The sequence below is a fragment of the Misgurnus anguillicaudatus genome, chromosome 19 (genome assembly GCF_027580225.2).
Source record: "Misgurnus anguillicaudatus chromosome 19, ASM2758022v2, whole genome shotgun sequence".
Taxonomy (NCBI): Eukaryota; Metazoa; Chordata; class Actinopteri; order Cypriniformes; family Cobitidae; genus Misgurnus; species Misgurnus anguillicaudatus.
The window spans coordinates 3,041,093-3,058,949 of NC_073355.2; the positions used below are offsets into that span (position 1 = coordinate 3,041,093).

Below are 17,857 nucleotides of genomic sequence, written 5' to 3' on the forward strand. Positions count from 1 at the left end.
CATGCATCCATCACATATGTACAGACATAAATACAAACACACTCATGCACTCACAGGAGTCCCAGATACGAGAAAAACAGAGTAAAGTTACATAGCACATTAAATTTTTACACTCTTATTAAACCCGGGTCCAGTGGACCCGAACACCACATATGTAATATAAATGTGTAGGGGGGGTACACAGTGTACAGTAATTATAAAGTTGTTTATTTTTATGTTCTTCATAAAAAATGAGCCAAGGCCAATGAATCTGAGGTTGAAACAACAATTAATTGCATAATTTTTCTTTCAGTAAACATTAAAAACGGGTCCCACAGACCCGAACACCACACAAGGGTTAACAGTGTGTCTGTGTGATCCTTGACTTTCATTCTTTAATGGTATTATTTGATGCGACTAAAATTCCACGACAATAGATTGACAGAGTGACAGAGAGAGATACTTATAAATAGAGAGACAGAATACTGTAGTTTTGTCTCACCTGTGCCAATGTGAAAGGTTCTTCACTCTGCTCTTCTCTTTGGGCATCTTCATCACTTTCCTAGGAAGGATACAAATCAACAACTTGTTAGATAGATAGATTGACAGAGTGATAGAGAGAGATACATATAAATAGAGAGACAGAATACTGTAGTTTTGTCTCACCTGTGCCAATGTGAAAGGCTCTGCTCTCTGCTCTTGTCTTTGGGCATATTCATCACTTTCCTAGGAAGGATACAAATCAACAACTTATTAGATAGATAGATTGACAGAGTGATAGAGAGAGATACATATAAATAGAGAGACAGAATACTGTAGTTTTGTCTCACCTGTGCCAATGTGAAAGGTTTTCCACTCTTCTCTTCTCTTTGGGCATCTTCATCACTTTCCTATGAAGGATACAAATCAACAACTATCAACAACAACAAATATCAAAATGGAAAATACTGTGGAAACAAACACACCTACATCTTGGATGCCCTTGAGGTAAGCTAAAACATATCAAAAATTAATTTCAAAGTGAACTATCCCTTTAACAACACAGAAATGCAATACAATCACACAGGAAAATCACACATCAAAGTAGTTCACAACAGATATGAGCTGCAAATATATTTAAATCGCAAAGGTAAAACAGTTAGTAATAAGTATCATCTTATAAGCTACATAACTTTTACAATTGAACCGGATAAAACTTACATGTTGTTGCGCAGTATGTTTTTCGATGTCAGTCAAAGTTCTGTTGATTTTCCTAAAGAAACAGTGGACAGTAACGTTACAGTAACTAACGTTAACTGGGAACGAATCACTGCAACCTTAATGGAGAACTCCGGTCAATTGTAACATTAAGCTCGTTGTTTTTATATTTGAAGTGCTGTCAGTACAGAGAACAACTACAAAAATCTGTTTTCTACACCATGTTATCCTCTTTTTAATTGCACATTGTTGACTTCAATGGGGCAAGACTGCGTGTCATTGCAAGTGCACAGCCATGTGAGTTTATTTAGAGTGAACACAGTGAATCTGACTGCAGTAGATGTGAAAGATATTAATAAATTTATGTTAATTATGCCAGCGAAAATACCTGAAAAACCATTGAAGTCAACAGGGTGCAAATTTTAAAAAGAAAATAACACGGTGTGGGAAACACCGATTTTTGTTGTTGTTCTCTGAAATGACAGCACTTCAAATGTACAAAAAAAATCTGGATTAGAAAACAGGTGTAATTGATTACATACCTTTTCTTCCATCTTGTCAAAGTATGTATTGGAACATTTTCTCTCAACCAAATCTTTTCTTTCTTGTTAGCAGTAACGTTGTGCTTTCTTTTCGACATAGTTACCAGTATTAATGTCTATTAGGGTTGATGGTGAAGCTAGCTAATGTCATTGTTAACACGATGTGACCATTTTACAGCTAGAAATTTACCGGAAACTTCAGCAAGCTAACGTTCCCGTTCCTCGAAAATAATGACTACAGCAGTGCGAGGTTGTGGGTAATGCGCATTGCTCAGGCTGCCAGATAGAGAGAGAGAGAGAGAGAGAGAGAGAGAGAGAGAATTCCAGAAATTACTATGGGTATTATTTTAAATGAAGGGACAAAAACGGGTAGGTTAATAAGTGCAATAATGAGGTTCTTAAAAAACATCACGTTAATTGATAGAATTTAACCAGATTCATGCAGTCACACTCCAGTACAGTTGGTGGTGGTATGCACCTTTTTCAGTTGGTTTGCAGCCCGCCAGTAAATCCACAAAAGTAGAAGAAGAAGAGAGAGCGAACGAGCACTGCAGAACACCGTATGGAGGGAAAAAAGTAGAAGCCCACGTAGAAGGTGACGTTCTCGGGACCTTTCGCAACGTTCCCTAAAAGTTCGCTAAAGAGGATGAAAAGACCTGAACCTTTAGAGAACATTAGGTACATTCCTAAAACGTCCTTTGTTGGTTATAAAAGTCTTGCAGTTCAAGGTTACTCGTGTGACTTTAGGGGGACGCCTTAGACATTTACAGAACATTCCCACATGGTACTATTTTGGTCAGATAAAAACGTTCCCTGATATGACTGTAGGAAGACGTTCCATATTGGTTATCCTGTGGTCACATAAGAACGTTACAGAGAGAACATTTGGAACATTTACAGAACATTCCCACATGGTACTATTTTGGTTATATCATAACGTTCCTGATATGACTGTAGGAAGACGTTCCATATTGGTTATCCTGTGGTCACATAAGAACGTTACAGAGAGGACATTTGGAACATTTACAGAACATTCCCACATGGTACTATTTTGGTCAAATAAAAACGTTCCCGATATGACTGTAGGAAGACGTTCCATATTGGTTATCCTGTGGTCACATAAGAACGTTACAGAGAGGACATTTGGAACATTTACAGAACATTCCCACATGGTACTATTTTGGTCAAATAAAAACGTTCCCGATATGACTGTAGGAAGACGTTCCATATTGGTTATCCTGTGGTCACATAAGAACGTTACAGAGAGAACATTTGGAACATTTACAGAACATTCCCACATGGTACTATTTTGGTTATATCATAACGTTCCTGATATGACTGTAGGAAGACGTTCCATATTGGTTATCCTGTGGTCACATAAGAACGTTACAGAGAGGACATTTGGAACATTTACAGAACATTCCCACATGGTACTATTTTGGTCAAATAAAAACGTTCCCGATATGACTGTAGGAAGACGTCCCATATTGGTTATCCTGTGGTCACATAAGAACGTTACAGAGAGGACATTTGGAACATTAACAGAACATTCCCACATGGTACTATTTCGGTCAGATAAAAACGTTCCCGAAATGACTGTAGGAAGACGTTCCATATTGGTTATCCTGTGGTCACATAAGAACGTTACAGAGAGGACATTTGGAACATTAACAGAACATTCCCACATGGTACTATTTTGGTTATATCATAACGTTCCTGATATGACTGTAGGAAGACGTTCCATATTGGTTATCCTGTGGTCACAAAAGAACGTTACAGAGAGGACACCTGAAACATTTACAGAACATTCCCACATGGTACTATTTTGGTTATATCATAACGTTCCTGATATGACTGAAGGATGACGTTCCATATTGGTTATCCTGTGGTCACAAAAGAACGTTACAGAAAGGACATTTGGAACATTAACAGAACATTCCCACATGGTATTATTTTGGTCATATCATAACGTTCCTGATATGACTGTAGGAAGACGTTCCATATTGGTTATCCTGTGGTCACATAAGAACGTTACAGAAAGGACATTTGGAACATTAACAGAACATTCCCACATGGTACTATTTTGGTCATATCATAACGTTCCTGATATGACTGTAGGAAGACGTTCCATATTGGTTATCCTGTGGTCACAAAAGAACGTTACAGAAAGGACTTTTGGAACATTTACAGAACCATCCTACATGGTACTATTTTGGTCAAATAAAAACGTTCCCGATATGACTGTAGGAAGACGTTCCATATTGGTTATCCTGTGGTCACATAAGAACGTTACAGAGAGAACATTTGGAACATTTACAGAACATTCCCACATGGTACTATTTTGGTTATATCATAACGTTCCTGATATGACTGTAGGGGGACGTCCCATATTGGTTATTCTGTGGTCACATGGCAACGTTACAAAGAGGACATTTGGAACATTAATAGAATGTTCTCACATGGTCCTCTGTTGGTCGTTTAATAATGTTCCTGATATCACTAGGAGGACAAAATATTAAATTACAGTTAGAGCATTTTATTTTTATAGGCAGTTAATACAAAGGATGTGTCAATGTGCAGTGGACCATACAAACAAAGTAATAAATAAAGGATTTCAGAATGAAGAAAAATAAAAGAGTGATTCAGTCTGCACTATCGTACATCAGACAAAGACAAATTAAATAATTAAATAAGACTTTACATTAAATTGTGTTAACAAGCACAAAAATACTAGTAAATAATATTATACTAATATGTATTATGTTGTACTCTCTGAATATGATGATGTAGATTGCAATGCATCTTGGAAACAGTAGTCAGTTAACAGCAACAGCGTTCAATACGCTTTATGAAAAGTACTACCTTTCCCATAATGCTACAGCTTACAAGAGGACCCGGAAGTCGCATGAAATTCAAACTGCCACACTTGACGACGCGTGATCTTTGTTTTGTCTTTATATAATACTGTAAGGTAAGTTAAGATACTTTTCTTTTTAAACCTACGTAGATTTCACTCGTTGTTCTACAGCGAGTTACATGAATGTTTCTTCTGTTTATTTGCTATTCTTTTCTGTGATGTTTTTTATTTCTATGTGAGGCTATATATTCTTATTTGCCATTTAAAGTATAACGATAAACATGCAGGCTTACAGTGAGCTAAACAATTTTCATAAAGAGGAAATGAAAATTGTTAAAAAAATCTTTAAGATGTTCGATCTTTACAAAATAAATTAATGCTCAGCCCACAAAGATGCCAACCGAAGATCAAATGTTTTGTGTACAAAACAAAAAAATCGACACTTTTTGGAAATACTGTTGTAAAGGAATTTAATACCTAAGAATCATAAATTAGCGTTTGTCTTACAAAACAAATTTAAACATTATTGTGCTTTGTTTGCAGAAGTCATGTACCACACATTGTCAAACCTGAAGAAGTGTATCTTCCTGCAATCTGGGTAAAGGTGGTGTAACTTTAATACACATTATTTAAAAACATAAGAGTCATGTTTATTATTTATCTTTGTGTAATTTGATTTAAATTACAATATTGAATGTATTGAATTTGTTAAATTTTGTATGAGGTAATTTCTTGTATGGGTTAATTTGCCTAATATTAGTATTAGATACAAAAGCACAAGTGTTTTGGCTTAAAAGTGACAGCATGTTTTAAAAATGTTTCAGGTACTGGGGTTGGATTGTTTGAAGTAGTAAAGAATAATGGCAAATAATGAAGCAGGCAATAAAAAATACTTGACCAAGAAGTTTTGGAGCTTAACATTTTTGTAGTTTGTAATTGCTTTTTTCTTTAAGTTGGTAATTTGAAAATCTTTCTGGAAGTCTGAAATCTTCCTACATATTTTTTTCACATCTCGATTTGAATGTTAAAAATCTTAGTTCTTGGATTTGTGATGTTTTGTAATATGTGTTTTTGCCCTTACTTATGCATTTTATGTAAATATATTTTTAACTGGATTTGTATTTGTATGCTCTTATTCTGCAGGCTCCAGACCTGGAGATTGAAGTTCCTAAAGGTTGATGTTTATCAAGCTTGTGACCTTATCACATGGCGTTATTTTTTTACATTTATATATCTAATACACATTTGCACATCTGTAAACATAAATTTAATATTTTGTGGGCTATTTTTTTTTATTTAACCAGTTGTTGTATATTGAAATATGTTACATTTTATGCACTCCAAATGTAAATGTTTTGTTTTAATTGCATCTTTATTGTTTAAAACAATTTAATTAATGTGGGTTTTTGTTAGCTTTTATGTTATTCTTGTATTTTTTGGCTATTTATTTGTTTTTGTTTTTTATTATCCTTCTGTTAATTTGCCAGATTTTGACCTTCTATTTGTTTTTCCTGTAATCTCACTTCAATTATTTTTTGTGTTTCTCAATGATACATTTTTGTCACAGTCCCAATTTGTTCCTGCTTGTTTCTCCACTGTCAGGTGGTTCCCCGTTCATCATCCATTTGGACTTCATTTCCCAAAATCCTTTTCACTCTCTCACCTGAACTGTGTTTGTTATTATCCTCACCTGACAGTCATCCCCCTCATCACTCCATTGTCTAAATACCCTGCTTTTCCCTTTGTCTAGGTCAGTTCTTGTTTATAGTGATGTGTTGTGTGTTTTGCTGTTTACCAGTTTCCATGTTCCTTGTTTTATATTAATTAAAGATTATCATTTTGGATTCATCATGATCTCCATCTCATCCTTTATCCTCCACCACACCAACCATATCAATTTCACAGAAATATATATTGTTTGAGTTATGGCTATGTTCTGGGGGTTCTGGATAAGTTGTGGGTGAGTCTCAAATGTTCTGGGAACTTTACTAGGCAATGTCCTTAACACCAGCGGGTCGTTCTGGGAACATAAAATTTCTACATAAAATATGGTTCCCTTAACATTTCCAGAACGTCCTGAATGTTCCGTGAAGGTCTGCCAAATAACGTCCTTCAACCTTTTAAAGAACTCCACATCACGTCAGTCTTGGAACGTTCTGGGAACTTTACTGGGCAACGTCCTTAACACCAGTGGGGTCGTTCTAAGAACATTATGGGAACGTAAAGTGTACATAAAATATGGTTCCCTCAACATTTCCAGAACGTCCTGAATGTTCCGTGGAGGTCTGCCAAATAACGTCCTCCAACCCTTTAGGGAACTCCACAACACGTCCGTCTCATAACGTTCTGGGAACTTTACTGTGCAACGTCCTTAACACCAGCGGGGTCGTTCTAAGAATATTATGGGAACGTAAAGTGTACATAAAATATGATCCCCTCAACATTTCCATAACGTCCTGAATGTTCCATGGAGGTCGGCCAAATAACGTCCTCCAACCCTTTAGGGAACTCCACAACACATCCGTCTCATAACGTTCTGGGAACTTTACTGGGCAACGTCCTTAACACCAGCGGGGTCGTTCTAAAAACATTATGGGAACGTAAAGTGTACATAAACTATGGTCCCCTTAACATTTCCAGAATGCCTGAATGTTCCGTGGAGGTCTGCCAAATAACGTCCTCCAACCCTTTAGGGAACTCCACAACACGTCCGTCTCATAAGGTTCTGGGAACTTTACTGGGCAACGTCCTTAACACCAGCGGGGTCGTTCTGAGAACGTTATGGGAACGTAAAATTTCTAGGGGGGAGGTTGAAAAAGAAGGCATCTTTTGAATCACGACCGACGAACGGCAAACCAACCCATCCTCACCCCCATGGCGTCAATATTTGACACACTTGACCATGCGTCAATATGTTACGCGGAGGGTAAACCTTTCGCGTCCTTTTTTTGACGAACTGGATTTGACGAACTTTGCATTCTCTTTCCTATTTTCTTACCATTTTCGCGTCGGTTTAGGGTTAGATTTACATAATGACATCCCTACCCAAACCTAACTCTAACCCCAACGCCAGGTGACAACTGTCGTACCTAACTCTAAGCCCAACGCCAGGTGACAACTGTTTAATTTCGCGTGCACTGTTTAATTTTGCATAATCTAACCCTAAACCGACGCGAAAATGGTAAGAAAATAGGAAATAGAATGCAACGGACGTAATAGTATTGAAGTCCCCAGTTCGTCAAAAAATTACGCGAAAGGTATACCCTCCGCGTAACATATTGACGCATGGTCAAGTGCGTCAAATATTGACGCCATGGGATGAGGATGTGTAGGGCAAACAGATGACTTAAACCCCATTCACACAGACCTCTGGTCCCAGAAAATACCCGTAAAATTGCCAGACAAGCGTCTGTGTGAACAAAAACTCGTTCCGTTTATCTTCTGGGATCGTTGCCGGAAAGAGGACCTAGTAAGATACGCGGGTAACCCTCTGTGTGAACAAGAATGCCGTAAAGGGCGTGTCGAAGTGAGGACGCGCGCGTCATCATCACAACACAAGTTATGGTTCAGCTCCTTACAACGACAGATAACATGCATATAAACATTCACCACGAGAAATGTTGCAAACTAGATTGAAGCAGTTATCAGGAAATGATATATGAGACGCATAAACAATGACGCACGTGCTGTAGTGAGGACGCGCGTGTCATGGCAACATGAAGTTGGTTCAACTCTTTAAAATGAGGGATTTACAACATTCACTGAGAAATGTCAGCAAACTGGACTGAAGCAGATATCAGGTAAGTTAGCTCGTTACTTACTGCGTTGAAACGGAGATCATTCAGCAGCATAAAAGAATATCGCGTCACGTGCTCATTTGAGCTATAATAAATATATATAATAAATATATATATATAAATATATATAATAAAAATAATGTCATTCCGACGAGATATATTGTCCAGCTCCTCAAAATGCGGGTTTAAAATGCATATAAACAATCACGATGAGAAATGTCTGAAAACTGTATCAAAGCAGAAATCAGGGAGCTCGTCAAATATCCACTCTGAAGCTGAGATCATTCACCAGAATAGAACTGTGCGTTCACGCGCTCCTTTGTAGTCTTATTATAAACAAAAATGCACGCGAGTTGTTTCTGGAGAGAGAAATAATATATAATATGCAAACTTCAGACGCTGCGTAGAAGAGAGGGCGGGACTTTCAACATGTCACGTGTCTTTCCGGGACCATCAGATGCCATGTAATCTTGGCGGTGTGAACGGAAAAATACTCTAACTATTCCGGAAAAATCCAGGATGCATTTTACGTGTATTTTATGGAATTTCTGTGTGAAAAGGGCTATAGTTAGGTCAATCTAGAGTTAACATTACAATTTAAGCGTCAATGTTTGAGCTTAAATTTTAAATACATTTATTTAAGTAACAACTGATTTTTTAATGGCGAACATTACATTAACTGGTTTAACATTGGCAGAAGGCAAAGATAAAATGGCAAAGTTTTTTCAAATAGGTCAGTTCCAACCTTATAGTAGGGTCTGTGGGGCACCGGATGAGTCATCAGCGGCTCAGCTTGTTGTTTTGGCCTGTGGATGCGACAAAGTTCACATGATGCTGTTGTCTGGCTGATATCTTGGTTGATTCTAGGCCAGTACATTTCTTCTCTCGTCCCTGTCCGGGATTAGTTTGAGCCAGGAATAGGCCTTAGTTTAATTATGAAAAATAATTATGAAATATATAGTTTTAACAAACACACCTTACTAAAAACATTACTTGCGTGCATTTTTAGGCAAAACAAAGGGCACTGATTTATTTTAAGATATGTCAGCGCAAGTTGTTTTCAGTTTGGACAGCTCTTACATTTATTTTGGTCTAGGACTAGTCCAATCCCTGTCCGGGAAACTCCCTCTTGAAGTATTAAATACATAAAAAGTGCAAATTTGATATTTAAAAGTATATTTTATTGGCATAGAACAACTAAGCTTAATTGAGTTTCTTATTTTAGATTATATTATTATTTCCTGACAGGGTATCTAAAATATTTACATATTTGCCATTACAAAATGACATCATAAAAAATAATATATAATAATGAAGAGAATTTTTATGGTGATCACTTGGCAAACATTGTTATTGAATGTTGTTCTTGTCTTTCTCATATTTATAGGAATTGTGTGATGAGATTCCAAAGGCCATGGATGAATCCATTGATGGTCCTTACAAGAGAAAGTAAGTGAGATATAGAGTAAGTGAATTGAGTTTTCTACAGCAATATATTTACTGCATACAGAAATAATGTTTTATAAAATAATAAAATGCAATGTTTCTCTATCATTTACATAACAATTAAACAAGTCAATATAGTAAACAGCTGTTGTTTTAAACATAGTTTGAACATTAAAACATGACATTGTCATAACGTTTAAAAATGGTAAAATGTAACATTACTCTAACGTTCAGACAACAGAAACGTTCCTAGAACTTAAAAAAACTGGCCGCTTTTAACGTTGGCAGAATGTTTTTGGGAACATTCGGGAACTTTCAGGGAACGTTTTTAGAACTTTTTATTTCTAGCTGGGATGTGACTTTTCATGCAAAAGTGCACAACTCTGCTTAAAATGCTTACAGGAGCATTCTTACGATGAAACAAGCCGTTTAAAGTGATTTCCAGCTCAGAAAAGCAGGTTAGAGTGAAAAATCAACGTTTCAGGCTGAAATGTGACTTTTCATGCAAAAGTGCACAACTCTGCTTAAAATGCTTACAGGAGCATTCTAACGATGAAACAAGCCGTTTAAAGTGATTTCCAGCTCAGAAAAGCAGTTTAGAGTGAAAAATCAACGTTTCAGGCTGAAATGTGACTTTTCATGCAAAAGTGCACAACTCTGCTTAAAATGCTTACAGGAGCATTCTAAGCTGTTAAAAGTGATTTCCAGCTCAGAAAAGCAGTTTAGAGTGAAAAATCAACGTTTCAGGCTGAAATGTGACTTTTCAAGCAAAAGTGCACAACTCTGCTTAAAATGCTTACAGGAGCATTCTAACGATGAAACAAGCCGTTTAAAGTGATTTCCAGCTCAGAAAAGCAGTTTAGAGTGAAAAATCAACTTTCAGGCTGAAATGTGACTTTTCATGCAAAAACGATTTAAGCGTCAATGTTTGAGCTTAAATTTTAAATACATTTATTTAAGTAACAACTGATTTTTTTAATGGCGAACATTACATTAACTGGTTTAACATTGGCAGAAGGCAAAGATAAAATGGCAAAGTTTTTTCAAATAGGTCAGTTCCAACCTTATAGTAGGGTCTGTGGGGCACCGGATGAGTCATCAGCGGCTCAGCTTGCTGTTTTGGCCTGTGGATGCGACAAAGTTCACATGATGCTGTTGTCTGGCTGATATCTTGGTTGATTCTAGGCATTACTGTAATGTACTGACATTACTTCTCTCGTCCCTGTCCGGGATTAGTTTGAGCCAGGAATAGGCCTTAGTTTAATTATGAAAAATAATTATGAAATATAACTAGTTTTAACAAACACACCTTACTAAAAACATTACTTGCGTGCATTTTTAGGCAAAACAAAGGGCACTGATTTATTTTAAGATATGTCAGCGCAAGTTGTTTTCAGTTTGGACAGCTCTTACATTTATTTTGGTCTAGGACTAGTCCAATCCCTGTCCGGGAAACTCCCTCTTGAAGTATTAAATACATAAAAAGTGCAAATTTGATATTTAAAAGTATATTTTATTGGCATAGAACAACTAAGCTTAATTGAGTTTCTTATTTTAGATTATATTATTATTTCCTGACAGGGTATCTAAAATATTTACATATTTGCCATTACAAAATGACATCATAAAAAATAATATATAATAATGAAGAGAATTTTTATGGTGATCACTTGGCAAACATTGTTATTGAATGTTGTTCTTGTCTTTCTCATATTTATAGGAATTGTGTGATGAGATTCCAAAGGCCATGGATGAATCCATTGATGGTCCTTACAAGAGAAAGTAAGTGAGATATAGAGTAAGTGAATTGAGTTTTCTACAGCAATGTATTTACTGCATACAGAAATGGTGTTTTATAAAATAGTGGAATGCAGTGTTTCTCTATCCTTTGCATGGCAGTTGAACAAGTCAATGTAGTAGGCAGCTGTTGTTTTGGACATTGTTTGAGCGTTGGAGCATGACATTGTCATAACGTTTAAAAATGGTAAAATGTAACATTACTCTAACGTTCAGACAACAGAAACGTTTCTAGAACTTAAAAAAACTGGCCGCTTTTGACGTTGGCAGAGTGTTTTTGGGAGCATTCGGGGGCTTTCGGGGAGCGTTCTTGGAGCTTTTTATTTCTAGCTGGGATGTGACTTTTCATGCAAAAGTGCACAACTCTGCTTAAAATGCTTACAGGAGCATTCTTACGATGAAACAAGCCGTTTAAAGTGATTTCCAGCTCAGAAAAGCAGGTTAGAGTGAAAAATCAACGTTTCAGGCTGAAATGTGACTTTTCATGCAAAAGTGCACAACTCTGCTTAAAATGCTTACAGGAGCATTCTAACGATGAAACAAGCCGTTTAAAGTGATTTCCAGCTCAGAAAAGCAGTTTAGAGTGAAAAATCAACGTTTCAGGCTGAAATGTGACTTTTCATGCAAAAGTGCACAACTCTGCTTAAAATGCTTACAGGAGCATCCTAACGATGAAAGAAGCCGTTTAAAGTGATTTCCAGCTGAGAAAAGCAGTTTAGAGTGAAAAATCAACGTTTCAGGCTGAAATGTGACTTTTCATGCAAAAGTGCACAACTCTGCTTAAAATGCTTACAGGAGCATTCTAAGCTGTTGAAAGTGATTTCCAGCTCAGAAAAGCAGTTTAGAGTGAAAAATCAACGTTTCAGGCTGAAATGTGACTTTTCATGCAAAAGTGCACAACTCTGCTTAAAATGCTTACAGGAGCATTCTAAGCTGTTAAAAGTGATTTCCAGCTCAGAAAAGCAGTTTAGAGTGAAAAATCAACGTTTCAGGCTGAAATGTGACTTTTCATGCAAAAGTGCACAACTCTGCTTAAAATGCTTACAGGAGCATTCTAACGATGAAACAAGCCGTTTAAAGTGATTTCCAGCTCAGAAAAGCAGTTTAGAGTGAAAAATCAACGTTTCAGGCTGAAATGTGACTTTTCATGCAAAAGTGCACAACTCTGCCTAAAATGCTTACAGGAGCATTCTAATGATGAAACAAGCCGTTTAAAGTGATTTCCAGCTCAGAAAAGCAGTTTAGAGTGAAAAATCAACGTTTCAGGCTGAAATGTGACTTTTCATGCAAAAGTGCACAACTCTGCTTAAAATGCTTACAGGAGCATTCTAACGATGAAACAAGCCGTTTAAAGTGATTTCCAGCCCAGAAAAGCAGTTTAGAGTGAAAAATCAACGTTTCAGGCTGAAATGTGACTTTTCATGCAAAAGTGCACAACTCTGCTTAAAATGCTTACAGGAGCATTCTAACGATGAAACAAGCCGTTTAAAGTGATTTCCAGCTCAGAAAAGCAGTTTAGAGTGAAAAATCAACGTTTCAGGCTGAAATGTGACTTTTCATGCAAAAGTGCACAACTCTGCTTAAAATGCTTACAGGAGCATTCTAAGCCGTTTAAAGTGATTTCCAGCTCAGAAAAGCAGTTTAGAGTGAAAAATCAACGTTTCAGGCTGAAATGTGACTTTTCATGCAAAAGTGCACAACTCAGCTTAAAATGCTTACAGGAGCATTCTAAGCCGTTTAAAGTGATTTCCAGCTCCGAAAGCAGTTTAGAGCAGGGGTCTCAAACTCAAACTGGCTTGGGGCCATTTCTGAGACTGACATTTCATCAGAGGGCCGCAGAGCTATTTTAACGTTCAAAAAAGTACAATATTTCTTTAAAATATTTTTTAATGTATAATAATACTTGAAAATATAAAGTGTTTTTTATTTTTTAATATACATTATTTTATAAAAGTAAGTAAATATTTTCTTAGTTTTAATAGGCCTTAGTTAATAATTCAAAGCCTAATAAGGTTAACAAATTTAATTCCTATACATTTATAAACTATTATAAAAAAATTTTACCAACAGTACGTGTTTCTGTTTTTATTTATTTTTGACTGTTTTCAGTCATAGTATTGACTTCATTATGTTCCTTTTTGTTATTCCACCGTTTTAATGAATTTGCAATTATATTTAGAAAAATATTAAGTGAAAGTGATCCTAAAACATTTGGATGGGTAGTCAATGTTACATAAGCTAGTTGGACAGTAAAAATAAATAATACTGCTCTATGTATAAGCAAGCAAGATAATAATGTATGTATTATACTTCATATATATTTCATTATAGAAGTGTACATACTTGTATCCACTGTAATTTCTCCTCATCTTTTCTCTTTTCCTAACCTGGGCACTTTGATGGGTCATTTTCTCATCCGTAGTTTAATATTAAACTGTTGCAGTACATCTCCCACTGCGGTGTCTCCATTAGAAGCTGTGACTTGATGTGAACTACGGTAATAACCCCACAGCAGCTATTCTCTGAGTAACATAGTATCCACCCGGAAGTAACAAATCTTCTCTGGACAAACACTACAAAGTCGCGATCAGATGAACTGATCGCATTGTGACAATGATATGATTGACGCGAGAGGAATTAAAATCCGATCACGCATTCCGTTACCCTCGCCATCACGGAGCGCGCGCTCGGGGCTGCGTAGCAACGGATGACGCGATCCCACGCTGCGCAACCTCCGCTCCCAAGCAAGCACTTTGAAAAGTAAACATACTTTAAGAAACGCCTCGACTCGTTTTAACTCGCGTTGTTAGATGCGACATGTGACCGAACCCTTAAACATTTAAATAAAAAAACGAATTTAAATAAAAATCTTTCTGCGGGCCAGATTACGTTATATTGTTGAAAGGTGACGCGGGCCGCAGAGAGGGGGAGGGCGGGCCGCAAATGGCCCGCGGGCCGGGAGTTTGAGACCACTGGTTTAGAGTAAAAAAATCTACGTTTCAGGCTGAAATGTGACTTTTCATGCAAAAGTGCACAACTCTGCTTAAAATGCTTACAGGAGCATTCTAACGATGAAACAAGCCGTTTAAAGTGATTTCCAGCTCAGAAAAGCAGTTTAGAGTGAAAAATCAACGTTTCAGGCTGAAATGTGACTTTTCATGCAAAAGTGCACAACTCTGCTTAAAATGCTTACAGGAGCATTCTAACGATGAAACAAGCCGTTTAAAGTGATTTCCAGCTCAGAAAAGCAGTTTAGAGTGAAAAATCAACGTTTCAGGCTGAAATGTGACTTTTCATGCAAAAGTGCACAACTCTGCTTAAAATGCTTACAGGAGCATTCTAACGATGAAACAAGCCGTTTAAAGTGATTTCCAGCTCAGAAAAGCAGTTTAGAGTGAAAAATCAACGTTTCAGGCTGAAATGTGACTTTTCATGCAAAAGTGCACAACTCTGCTTAAAATGCGTACAGGAGCATTCTAAGCCGTTTAAAGTGATTTCCAGCTCAGAAAAGCAATTTAGAGTGAAAAATCAACGTTTCAGGCTGAAATGTGACTTTTCATGCAAAAGTGCACAACTCTGCCTAAAATGCTTACAGGAGCATTCTAATGATGAAACAAGCCGTTTAAAGTGATTTCCAGCTCAGAAAAGCAGTTTAGAGTGAAAAATCAACGTTTCAGGCTGAAATGTGACTTTTCATGCAAAAGTGCACAACTCTGCTTAAAATGCTTACAGGAGCATTCTAACGATGAAACAAGCCGTTTAAAGTGATTTCCAGCCCAGAAAAGCAGTTTAGAGTGAAAAATCAACGTTTCAGGCTGAAATGTGACTTTTCATGCAAAAGTGCACAACTCTGCTTAAAATGCTTACAGGAGCATTCTAACGATGAAACAAGCCGTTTAAAGTGATTTCCAGCTCAGAAAAGCAGTTTAGAGTGAAAAATCAACGTTTCAGGCTGAAATGTGACTTTTCATGCAAAAGTGCACAACTCTGCTTAAAATGCTTACAGGAGCATTCTAAGCCGTTTAAAGTGATTTCCAGCTCAGAAAAGCAGTTTAGAGTGAAAAATCAACGTTTCAGGCTGAAATGTGACTTTTCATGCAAAAGTGCACAACTCTGCTTAAAATGCTTACAGGAGCATTCTAAGCCGTTTAAAGTGATTTCCAGCTCAGAAAGCAGTTTAGAGTAAAAAAATCTACGTTTCAGGCTGAAATGTGACTTTTCATGCAAAAGTGCACAACTCTGCTTAAAATGCTTACAGGAGCATTCTAACGATGAAACAAGCCATTTAAAGTGATTTCCAGCTCAGAAAAGCAGTTTAGAGTGAAAAATCAACTTTCAGGCTGAAATGTGACTTTTCATGCAAAAGTGCACAACTCTGCTTAAAATGCTTACAGGAGCATTCTAAGCCGTTTAAAGTGATTTCCAGCTCAGAAAAGCAGTTTAGAGTGAAAAATCAACGTTTCAGGCTGAAATGTGACTTTTCATGCAAACGTGCACAACTCTGCTTAAAATGCTTACAGGAGCATTCTAACGATGAAACAAGCCGTTTAAAGTGATTTCCAGCTCAGAAAAGCAGTTTAGAGTGAAAAATCAACGTTTCAGGCTGAAATGTGACTTTTCATGCAAAAGTGCACATCTCTGCTTAAAATGCTTACAGGAGCATTCTAAGCCGTTTAAAGTGATTTCCAGCTCAGAAAAGCAGTTACGAGTGAAAAATCAACGTTTCAGGCTGAAATGTGACTTTTCATGCAAAAGTGCACAACTCTACTTAAAATGCTTACAGGAGCATTCTAAGCTGTTAAAAGTGATTTCCAGCTCAGAAAAGCAGTTTAGAGTGAAAAATCAACGTTTCAGGCTGAAATGTGACTTTTCATGCAAAAGTGCACAACTCTGCTTAAAATGCTTACAGGAGCATTCTAACGATGAAACAAGCCGTTTAAAGTGGTTTCCAGCTCAGAAAAGCAGTTTAGAGTGAAAAATCAACGTTTCAGGCTGAAATGTGACTTTTCATGCAAAAGTGCACAACTCTGCTTAAAATGCTTACAGGAGCATTCTAACGATGAAACAAGCCGTTTAAAGTGATTTCCAGCTCAGAAAAGCAGTTTAGAGTGAAAAATCAACGTTTCAGGCTGAAATGTGACTTTTCATGCAAAAGTGCACAACTCTGCTTAAAATGCTTACAGGAGCATTCTAAGCCGTTTAAAGTGATTTCCAGCTCAGAAAAGCAGTTTAGAGTGAAAAATCAACGTTTCAGGCTGAAATGTGACTTTTCATGCAAAAGTGCACAACTCTACTTAAAATGCTTACAGGAGCATTCTAAGCTGTTAAAAGTGATTTCCAGCTCAGAAAAGCAGTTTAGAGTGAAAAATCAACGTTTCAGGCTGAAATGTGACTTTTCATGCAAAAGTGCACAACTCTGCTTAAAATGCTTACAGGAGCATTCTAACGATGAAACAAGCCGTTTAAAGTGATTTCCAGCTCAGAAAAGCAGTTTAGAGTGAAAAATCAACGTTTCAGGCTGAAATGTGACTTTTCATGCAAAAGTGCACAACTCTGCTTAAAATGCTTACAGGAGCATTCTAAGCCGTTTAAAGTGATTTCCAGCTCAGAAAAGCAGTTTAGAGTAAAAAAATCAACGTTTCAGGCTGAAATGTGACTTTTCATGCAAAAGTGCACAACTCTGCTTAAAATGCTTACAGGAGCATTCTAACGTTGAAACAAGCCATTTAAAGTGATTTCCAGCTCAGAAAAGCAGTTTAGAGTGAAAAATCAACGTTTCAGGCTGAAATGTGACTTTTCATGCAAAAGTGCACAACTCTGCTTAAAATGCTTACAGGAGCATTCTAACGATGGAACAAGCCGTTTAAAGTGATTTCCAGCTCAGAAAAGCAGTTTAGAGTGAACAATCAACGTTTCAGGCTGAAATGTGACTTTTCATGCAAAAGTGCACAACTCTGCTTAAAATGCTTACATGAGCATTCTAACGATGAAACAAGCCGTTTAAAGTGATTTCCAGCTCAGAAAAGCAGTTTAGAGTGAAAAATCAACGTTTCAGGCTGAAATGTGAGTTTTCATGCAAAAGTGCACAACTCTGATTAAAATGCTTACAGGAGCATTCTAAGCCGTTTAAAGTGATTTCCAGCTCAGAAAAGCAGTTTAGAGTGAAAAATCAACGTTTCAGGCTGAAATGTGACTTTTCATGCAAAAGTGCACAACTCTACTTAAAATGCTTACAGGAGCAT

The 17,857-nt window shown here is 36.9% G+C and overlaps 1 long non-coding RNA gene across 1 annotated transcript; it reads left to right on the forward strand.

Annotated features, from left to right (window-relative positions):
* The first annotated feature begins 3,931 nt into the window (after window positions 1–3,931).
* LOC141350804 (uncharacterized) lies at window positions 3,932–6,024 on the forward strand. The gene is made up of 3 exons (XR_012358925.1): window positions 3,932–4,689; window positions 5,119–5,173; window positions 5,719–6,024. It is a non-coding gene; the product is annotated as an uncharacterized lncRNA (long non-coding RNA).
* The last annotated feature ends 11,833 nt before the right edge of the window (window positions 6,025–17,857 follow it).